The sequence below is a fragment of the Gallinula chloropus genome (genome assembly GCF_964237585.1).
Source record: "Gallinula chloropus genome assembly, chromosome: 3".
NCBI classification, from domain to species: Eukaryota; Metazoa; Chordata; class Aves; order Gruiformes; family Rallidae; genus Gallinula; species Gallinula chloropus.
In genome coordinates this window covers 3,557,646-3,567,664 of record NC_140087.1, presented here as the reverse complement: position 1 = coordinate 3,567,664, position 10,019 = coordinate 3,557,646, and the positions used below count along the sequence as shown (strand labels likewise).

The following is a 10,019-nucleotide window of genomic DNA, read 5'->3' as shown; positions in this document are numbered from 1 at the left end:
TCCAGGTGTTAAAAAACAATTACATGAACCACACATGAGAAATACAGGGGTTTTTCCTGCTGTTAGTGTAAGCTGATGTGTGCAGGCCATAAACATCCTGTACCTGTGACAATTTTCTTCTCTGCAGATGGATGCAGCTGTATTAGCATGCACTGTGAAAGATCAGAACCCATTCAAACACTGAACTTAGGTATCCCAAGTCTGTCCTCTCTTCTGTGTGTTGTTATGCCTGTGAGTTAGTGTGAGAAATCCTCTTCTAGGGTAAAAAGTCATGATTTGGAAGTGGCTGAAACAGCAAACTTGCATTTTATCTACATCAGAACAGTGAAATCAGTGATAAAACAAATTTGCCCAATCCTGAAGTGAATGAACAATGTAAATTTAAGGTTTTCTCAGGCATGGGTATCACAAAGACAGCTGAGCTATGTTAGATTATTTGTATTCAAATGAGTTGTGATGGAACTTTCTGCTATGGGAAGGAGCAGCCACTTGGACTGACTTCTGTGCTGTGGAGAGACCAAAGCATAATGCTGTTTCAAAGGTGATTGTCTGTCTGTCTGCCTCATGTTCATTGCTCTAACAGGTAGTCAGGCATTACCTCCTACTTCCACACTGGGAGAAATAAAATTCCCAGTGTTACATCCCAGTCTTCCAGTGCCGTGAACTCTGTGGGGTTGAGCTCTGGGCAATCACCCTCAGTGTCGTAACCAGAACTTTTATGACGCTTCTGTTCCAGCCCTAGCCTGCTTATTCCACGGCTCTCACAGGAGTTTGAGGGATTTCTTCCCTGTGCCAGTAGGCTGGAATATGTATTTCAGGTGCTCAGGCCAGTGTAAGTGCTGTGGAAGCTCTGTAGTTTCTGAGTGCTGTGTGGAGCCTATGTGTTGTCCTCACAGAGCTTGCTAAACCATGCTTGCAGTGATGATGGACAGTGAAAGTGAATCCCTACATTAGGACAGAGACAACTTTTCCTGGAGCTAAAAGAAGGTGTTAGATACTGCCACTCTCCAGCATGTTCAGCTAAGAGATAAGGAGGGTTTCCACCACTTTGATGTATCTTCTAGTGCAGTTTGCAGGGAAAAGGAAATAATAAAGCAGATCAGGTAATGATGCTAGTGGTTTGTGGTTTTCTTCCTCTTTTTTGTTACCCAAGCAGAGTGACTGATCAGGGCCCCCTTCTCTGCACTGTGCCCGTGAGGTCTGTGAGATTCTAACCAATGGAACTTTGGCTTTGCCCCTCTTTTGCCTGGGTGATAAAAGTGGATACAAGATGGAGTAACTGCAGCATGGTATCAAAACGTATCCCCTAAACAAGAGACTGTGTTTCAAAGAAAACCTGTAGCTTGTAAACCAAACTGTTTTAGAGAGGAAAAAACAAACCAAACACCAGAGATGCAAACTCTGAGGCTGAGCGAGCGGCGTGGAGGGAGCTGGGCAGGGTCACTGCCCAGCCCTGAGCAGTGGGAGGCACGTGCTGCGAGGAGGGCAGCGGCACTGGGGGGGAGAGGCCCGTGGCTGTTAGGTTAAAAACCAGCTTGTTGACAGGTATCTTGTTTAAAATTTGTTGGGTTTTTTAACATTGTAACTGCTAAGAAAAAACTTATTCTTATCCCAAAGCATCCACGCGTTCCTGCTTTACTTCTGCATTGTTTTAGCATCTGTATGGGTGTGTGGACACGTTGTAGTTTTATCCGTGCAGGTGTCTGCCTGTCTTCAGGCTGTTGAACTGCAGAGTTGAGGATTCAATGGTGTTACAACCATAGCCCCTTTTCCAAAGCTTTCCAGTCTTTCAGAGCTGGTTACTGGCCAAAGCAGGCACTAGGAAGGTAGGTTTTGTTTTGACTAGAAGGGCTACCTGGAGTTAGGGAAGGGAATGGAGTTTCTGGGGTATTCTAAGGGGGGTTGGCTTTTTTGGGGGTCAAAACCTGCCTGTGGGTAGTGCAGAAGGGGGAGATAAGTTTTATTTTCAGTTTCCCATGGATCTAAAGGCTTCGCTTAACCTCAGTTTCCAGAATTGTTTGCAGTGCTGTCCTCGAGAAAGCCTCTCTCCAGAGGCAGAGCCCCGCGCTTGGGCTTTTTTAAGGAACAGGCCACGCTCGGCTTTGTTTTGATCCTGAAGACCGACCCCTTTCCCCAGCACAGAGCTTGCCGGCACGGCGGCGGACAGGCCGAGGGGGTGTGGGGTGGGTGAGCGGAGGGAAAGAGCTCAGGAAAAGTGCCCCGTTCCCCCCCGGCCCCCTGCTCCGGAGCGCTGCGCCCAGCCGCATCCCACCAGCCCCGGGGCGAGCGCGACCAGCGGGGGCCGGGGCGGTGTCGGGCGGGAGGCGGGATCGCCGGGGCGGAGCCGTGTCGTGCCGCGGGGGGGGAGGGAGCGGCGGAGCCGGCGCTGCTGTGGCCGAGTGGGGAGCGCTGCAACCGGCGCTGACGGCAGCGACCTCCTCCTGCCGCGGCTCGGCAGCGGGGCCTGGGCGCAGCGCCGCCGGGCCGCCATGCCGCCCACCCTCCCGCCCTGCAGGTGCGCACCGCGGGGGGGAGCGCGTTGTTTTCCTGGCGAAAGGAGGGCGGGCGGGTAGGCACGGCTCTCCGGACACGGCCTTGTTCCGTGGCGGGGGGTCGGCGGGGCGGAGCCGGGAGCAGGAGCCCCGGGGGGGTGCGGGGGCCAGCGCCGCCGCTGGTGGGGGATGCGGAGGATCCGTTTGCCTACTCGGTTGTTTACAGAGCCAGCCCGGCATCGCGGCGCGGGAGGTGAGGGGCGGCCGCGGGGTGTTTCTCCCGGGGGGTGTGTGGCCGGGGGGGCGTCTGCGGGGACCAGCGGGTCTGCGGCCCAAGCGGCGCTGCTGTTGGTGCCGGCCGCGGCTTCAACCAGCCGGTACAGCCGAGCGGATTGCTTTGTTGGCTTCCACAGCTTCAACCTTGATTAGTTTCCTCCCTCGCCAGCTCTTGGGTGATTTACTGGAATGTTCCAGGCGCTCGCTCGCTCTCTCTTTAGATTTACAGTCGCAGGTTGTCACGGTTGAGAAGTGGTGCCGGAGTGTGTTGGCGACTGATTCTTGCCTGTGAAACCCGCGCAGGGGACTCTCCTCTCGGCACCTCATCGGACGCTACTTCAGAGTTGTGTTTTGGCTGGAGGGGGCTTGGCTTCCCTGTGTGCTGCTGGTGCGTTTGCGATGTTACGGTGCCGAAGGATGCAGTAACTCTTTGTCCTCTAGGTGATGAAATAAGATGATGAACACCTCTGTGTTCGCTCACAGGCTTTCACTGTGCGTCTGCCTTACACGCTGCGATTACTGCTCTCTCTCCAAACAGCCCTGTGTTCCTGTATTAATGCATAACGGTGGACTTTTAGGATGCCTGTTAATGGGTTGTGGCTCATCTCAACTGCTGTGGCACAGACTGAGGGCCTGTGTGTGGATGCTGCTTAAAATGCCCAGTGAGGAGCTCTCGCAGCGTGTTGTGTCAGCGAGTGTTTACATGGTGTGGGAATGGTGTGTTGCTGATATCGCTCTGCTGGGGAGCAGAACGCAGACTTTGGGAAATTAATGGTGAAGGCACAGACAACGCCAAGAAAAGTATGTGTGTATATATGCTATCTGAATGAAAACCACTTCGTCAGGACTACGTGTCTTTGAATGTAAGTCATAGTTAAATACATGTAATGCTAGTGTGTTTTAGGCTGCCTTCTCTTTCACAATGTTACCTGGGAAAAAATCCGTAAATAGAAAGTATTTTGAGGATGTAAACAGAGTTGTAATGCAGCTGATGGGATTGCTTGTAGACAGAACGTTGCCTGGTGGCTTTGACAGTGCCCCCCCTTTTTTTTTTCTTCAAATAATGGATCAAAACCGTGGGCTTGGAAGTAAATTGAGTATTTCAATTAAATTTAGTACCTTTTTTTTTTTTCTTGTTGAGTATTAAGAAGAAAGAAACACTTCTAGAAAACATGATTTAGCCAATTCAGTTGTGAGGCACAGTTTCTTGAGTCTCACTCCTTGCCTTTGCCCGGTGTCCTGTTCTCCCTTCAGCAGCAGCCACGCTCTCATTGGGGTTCGTCAGGTCTGCTGCCAAAGTGATAGGTGATTGCCTTTGAAATGACTTCGGATTATTTGGAACAGTCGTTGTCTTGTTGTGTAGGAATACAGCTTTGTTGCTCTGTTTATCCAGGATTTTGAAAGAGATGGTTAAAACTGTCTGGGGATTGGTTTTAGTGAGTGTTTGGCTAGCTTACAGTCCTGACTTAAGTGGCCAGTTTATAAATCCTACACGATGCTGGGCAATAAGTCTCTCTGTTTATTGGAGAGTGATTTGAGTTGGAGAATAACATTTCTTTGAAAAGGTTAGTAACTACATTGTGAGAATCCTATGGATGGGACTGCAGCCAGAGTGGCTTCCTGCAGTCACCCATCTGGGTGAGTGTTTCTGAGGTGGTAAATTAGCTTGAGCTCCTGGAGCATGATCTGGCACAAGAAATTGCTGCCCCAGGCAAATGGGGATGTTCACAAACAATAATTATGATGGAAATGAGAGAGTAAGGACTCTGTTTCCTTTTGCTTCCCAGTAGGCATTGAAGGAAAGCATAACCAGCACTGAGAAAAATGGTACAACTCCCTTTTTGACAGCTGTTTGTGCCCTGTGTCACTGTAGGGGCCTGACACAGCAGCAGGCAGTCGTGGTCCTCGGTCCTGCAGGCAGGGTGTATCTAGTGTCATCACCCAAGAAGCAACAGACTGACAAATCTCTTCCTCTGCCTGATCAATAAGTCAAGTCTAAAGCTTTGTGGGCGTGACTCTTGTTTTGGTGAGTTACCCACACAGTGATGTAGTTATTGATGGTGGGAATGGCTGCCTGCCATTCAGTCAGTGGTTTCTTGCTCCCTGCTGCAAGGGAGCTGGGCCTTGGGCTCCACACCCTCGTGAAGGAACATGCACAAGTCACACTGCTGCTGACCTGTGTTTGTCCTGGGGGTTAAGATCACTTTCCCAAAAAGAGTGGAAACCTAATGCTGCATTTGAGCAGTTAGCATTAAGAGCATTCACTCAGGCAGCCTCCTGTCACCAGGAAGAAAAGCAGGGTAGGAGAAACAACTTTTCAGTTTTTTGTTGGGGTGTTGTTTGTTTTTTTATAAATCTGACAGTTTTCTTGACTGCTGTGTCTTTTTTTCCCTAATCCAGCTCATTAAACAGCGAGGCAGTGGCAAAATTAATAGCAAGCTAAAGGAATCATATTCCCCCTGCAAACAAAAGGGTTGATGCATTAAACACATAGACAGGAGTGTGCTTCCCTGCCCCTGTCCATTGCAAACCCCTCTGATTGTAGGCAGAAAGCTGTGCTAATTTCTTGTTGATCAGAATGTCAGGCAAGTTGTGAGCAGCTGTGCTGCTGCTGGAAGGGGTCTGTTAGAAACTGTTCAGTTTTGGGGTGGGCAGTGGGCTGGAGCAGGGCAGGGGCCTGTGGTTGTGCATCTGTGGTCTCTGACCACAGGCAGGCTTCACGGGGTCTGCCAGCACTTCCTGATGGGTTGCAATGCAGGAGTAAGTACCGAGAAGGGTGAATTACTCCAGGTGCTCCTGAGCTGCTCCCAGTGTCTGACTAAGCTTGGAGAAATAGTACCAGTGCTGCAAGTTTGTGCTGTTACAGCACCCTAGTGACATGCCTGTATTCACTTGAGGCTTCACGACTTGTCATGGAACCAGTTTATCCTTTAGGAAGACTTCTGGCTTAGATTTAGAGCTCTCAATGTGTAGAATACTCATAATCCTTATAAGCCCATCTGATTGTTACTTGTCTTGCTTTTAAGATGTGAACTGTGCTTTCAGTTGCATGCCATGTTTCATGTGTTGTGTGGTCCTGTGGCCTTGACAGCTGGGTGAAGCTCTTCCCCACTCAGTTATTCTACCCCTGGTAGTACTTGTGCTTTGTAACTAAGCATTAGGTCTCCTGTTGGAGAAGTTATTTGTAGATCCCATGGAGGTGTAATTTTTTTTTCCCCCTGTTGTTGCCTTTGTTATGGCTAATCTGTGTGTTTTACAGGGTTTCTTTTCAGTATTCTTTCAGAAATGCAGACCCTGTGGACTATGCCTTGTGTTTAAGTCATGGTAGCATCAACCTGGTTTGCAGGAACAGAAACATCCAAGCTGAGCAGGGAAGCTTATACAGGCAAGATTTGCTTTTACCTTTAGGTTACAATGTGAGAATAGGATTGTGTAAGTTTCATTCCTTATCCACTTAGGATTTCAAAGCCTTTTATTAATAGCTACCAGTGTCTAGAAAGGAAATTTTCTTACAGTAGTCCCACCCATTAGTGACTGAGGTTTGGGATCTTCCCGTGGTATTTCCGTAGATATCTGAGCCATTTCCATAAAATCTGTGAGACTCTGGGCAGACAAAGAGCTGTCCCAGTGCACCAGTTAGAGGAAATCACAACTTTGTTTTGTAGAAGCTTGCAGTGAGAGTCGCTGCTTCCTTGAACTCAACCTTTATCTTAAGGTAATTTATTCCCTGACTCATTTTTCAAGTAAACTTAACCTTTTCTAACAGTGCTCACTGCTACTCTTGTCTAGTTTTTTTTCTGCTTTCTGGCCCACATGCCATCTGCCTTATTTTCTGGTTTGTTTTCTTTTTTTAATGCTCTAAGCCAATACAGCAGATTAAAAAAAGAAGTATGGCTATTTACTGATGGTTCTGCAGGGAAGAGACGTGGATGGTGACCTGCGGGGTCAGGGGATGCTGTGATTGCAGAAACTAATTGAGATCTGCCTAAGCTGCTCCTTGTGGCCACTGAACAACTCTGTGTCAGCAGTGCTTGTGTGCTGTGCCAGTAGTCCCAGTGCACAAATGCCATCGTAGGCAGCACTAACCTGTTGCTGCAGCTCACCTTCTCATGGTCAAGTAATACTCCAGTCCATTGGCAAGGGCTTTGTTTCATCCTTAGGTAGCATTTCTGTGGCACGTTTAAAATAGGTCTACTGATCCCAAAGACCTGGGTGCTTCTGGAAAAGTTGGACATCATACTGTATGCAGACTGTGGTAGCTGTACCAAACTCAGCTAAGCTCTGTAGGCCAGAGAGTGTCTTCATGCTTTCTCACAAAGGTTTAGATAATGCAGAGAAGCATTGAAGAATATAATAATTTTAGGCTTTAAGATTATTTGTATGATGTTTAGAATATATATTAAAAATAAACTTTTACCTTCTGTTTTATAAGTGATGTTTGATTTTTGTACTCCCCCCCTTTTTTTTTTCCTTCCTAGTTGCTGATCAAACCTTTTGCAGTGAAACTGCTGAAGATTGATGGCTAAAGGTAGCAGCTGTGATAACCCTTGACATCAAATCCAGGCAGTTCCATCTGTCCTGGCTCCAAAAGTTTCTTGACTGCAGGTGTTGTCTGGTTAGCTGTGTGGTGAGGGTGGTGATAACTTGGTGACAATGGTGGAGAACCAAGGAGATAAAACTTTGACTCCTCTTTGTTAGGGAGCAACATGCTGAAAAGTGGCTGGTATGTGGTGAAGGATTGATTTTGCCTGCTGCAAGCCAGTCACTTGTGCAGATATGGCCCACGTGCAGCAGGTGATGAACAGGAAAGCCCCCTTGCCACTCAGATCTGTGGGGTCAAGAAGGAAGCAGTGTGAGTAGTCATCAGAGCAATTTGTAGATGAATTGAGCACCGCAAAGGAATGACAAGGATGGGTTTCTGCTGATGCAATGAGTTGTTCTCCAGACCTTGTGCTTAGGTATCAGCTGAAGAAACCTCGTTTGATTTAGAAGTGATTTATTTTGGTGGGGTGTTTTTGGTGTTTGTTTTGTTTCAGTTGTGTGATGCTGAGCTGTGTTGGTGAGGTATGCCTTGTTGTTAAGAGGTGGGAGGTGGCTGGCATCATTGCACTGCTGTACAGAGGCTAGGCAGGAGCTTGGAGTGACATGTATGTTTGTGTCCTGCCCTAGTCGTGCTTGCAGGATGCAGAGTGAAGTCTGTGTTGTGCTGGTGTGGTTGCTCTTTGGGACTCATTTGTTTCCTTATATGCTGGAATTCTGGATTCCTTAAAATTGAGCCCTGCCACTGACTGATCACCCAGTGGATGAATTTTTAAATGGGTTATTTGTTTTGTAAATGGGATATCCCTTTGTAGTGCATAATTTCTGTTAGTACAAGTAACACACTGGTTGTCATAAAAAGAGATTAAGGAGCTGGAGATGAGTTTTCTTTTCCCCCACTCTGTTGACACTCTGCACCCTGCTAGTGTGTGAGTAGTAAGTTTCAGTGTTTCCTCAACTAGTTGTGCCCTTTCCTGAGCCCTGCTCTGGTAGTTTTCAGGCTGAGCCTGGCAGGTAACAGACAAGTTTTACAGGATGGGGACTTGAGACCAGAATTGTACAGCAGGTACAAGAAATCCAGAATCTTCTACAGGCAGGGGGGGAAGAGTGAGTAGCGTGAACCCCAGGAAGCAACCAGAGCGCATGCGGCTGCATGTGGTGGTCAGTTCTCTTGGTCTCACCAGTGGTAAGCTGTGGGAAGTCTCTGCAGATGCCAGTGGGAAGCCAAGGATTTGCTAAAAAGGAAAAGCTGGCAGAGCTGAAGGAGCCACCTGTACCACCAAACCTGATTTTTAAGGTGCTTCTGAGAAATATGCATTTCTTAGTACTTGGTAACTGTGATCCCTTCATTTTGTGAGGTGGACCCATGTAGGATTTGGGATGTAAGGGCTTCAAGCTAGAAAATGTGTTTCTTAGGCAAAACTGTTGTCGTCCCTCAGCAAATGGTAAGAAGCCTTTCAAAGCCTCTTCTGGCTGTGGTTTTTTGGGTTTGAGTGTTGGGGTTTTTTTTAAGTATCTAGAAACTTTGTAAAGTGTCAAACTTACATGGAGGTTGCTGAAATTGGGACTTCACCTTCAGTACTGAGTAGTGTGTTCAGCTCTTCATTGCTTTACAGTCAGCATTATATTGCATCTAAAATAAAAGTTTTACCTGGTACTGTGCTTTGTAACTGCTGATTAAGTTTTGATTTCTTCATCCTACCTACTATTTGTTGTGGATTCTGTGATGAAAGAGCTGTGGGTGACTATTTTCTCACTGAAAAGCTCTAGAATGACAGCATATGGTGTTATAAATTGGAATTTACTTTATCTGACCTCGAAAAATCTTTCTTCCTGTTTCTCTGAGTCTATTCACTTTTTATTTTTACTTCACCAAGCCCAGCAAGCAGACGGTTCAGAAAAACATTTCTGACCTGTGGAAGGTAGTGCCAGGTATTTCTAGGTCATTAGGTTAGCCCAGCCATTTGTTGGAGGTTGGAAGTGTGCATGTTAATCCCAGCTGTTGTGATGGTTATTGGTGAGAACACAAATCTAACTCTGGGCTAATCCCCCAGCTAATGAATCAGTCCTTTTAACCACAAATCAGTAATGCTCCTGGGTGAGGTAGGTGTCTACCCAGTTTGGACAGACCTTCAGGGCAATTGTGAAAAGGCTGGAATTGCTCTCTGACAAGTTTTTAAGTTTTAACACCAAAACTGGAAGCACTGCAGCCCCTCAAAAAAAAACCCCAACCCAAAACCAAAACCAGCTTTAACATGGACCAAAAAGCCCCCAAAACTCTTCAATCCAATAATGGTTTTGGCTGCCTTCAACTTCTGGAAGGGCAAGCAATTGTTTGGCTGCAGCTGTGAACTAGTTGTTTGGACTGTGTTGGGCAGTCCTAAATGTCACCAGCGATGTCAGCCATAGCTTGCTGTGAATGGAAGGTTGTCAGCTTTCAAATGTGTGCTTGGGTATTACCGGCCAAACTTGTCCAGGTCCCCAGTCCCTCTGAATGCCCGTGGTACAGGAGAGCTCAGCAGCGCTGTGGTGCCTGGGGATGTGGCTGAGATGGCTTCTGTGGGAACGTGGCACTGGAGGAATTGAAGCTATTTGTAAAATTAGGTCGTATCTTGTGGAGCTGCCCCCCTTTCCCCCCCCCCCCCCAGCAAAAAGATATATCTAGATTCAGAAATGCTGAGTTACTTTGTTGATGCTGTCAGTCTAAGATGT

The 10,019-nt window shown here is 47.5% G+C and overlaps 1 protein-coding gene across 1 annotated transcript in view; it reads left to right on the top strand.

The window, feature by feature from the left end:
- Positions 1-2,368: 2,368 nt before the first annotated feature.
- NCOA7 (nuclear receptor coactivator 7) overlaps positions 2,369-10,019 on the top strand; it is a 94,242-nt gene continuing 86,591 nt past the window's right edge. Inside the window, exon 1 of the mRNA XM_084261739.1 lies at positions 2,369-2,515. The gene's annotated coding sequence lies outside the window, so the exon portion shown is untranslated. The remainder of the gene's footprint in view (positions 2,516-10,019) is intronic.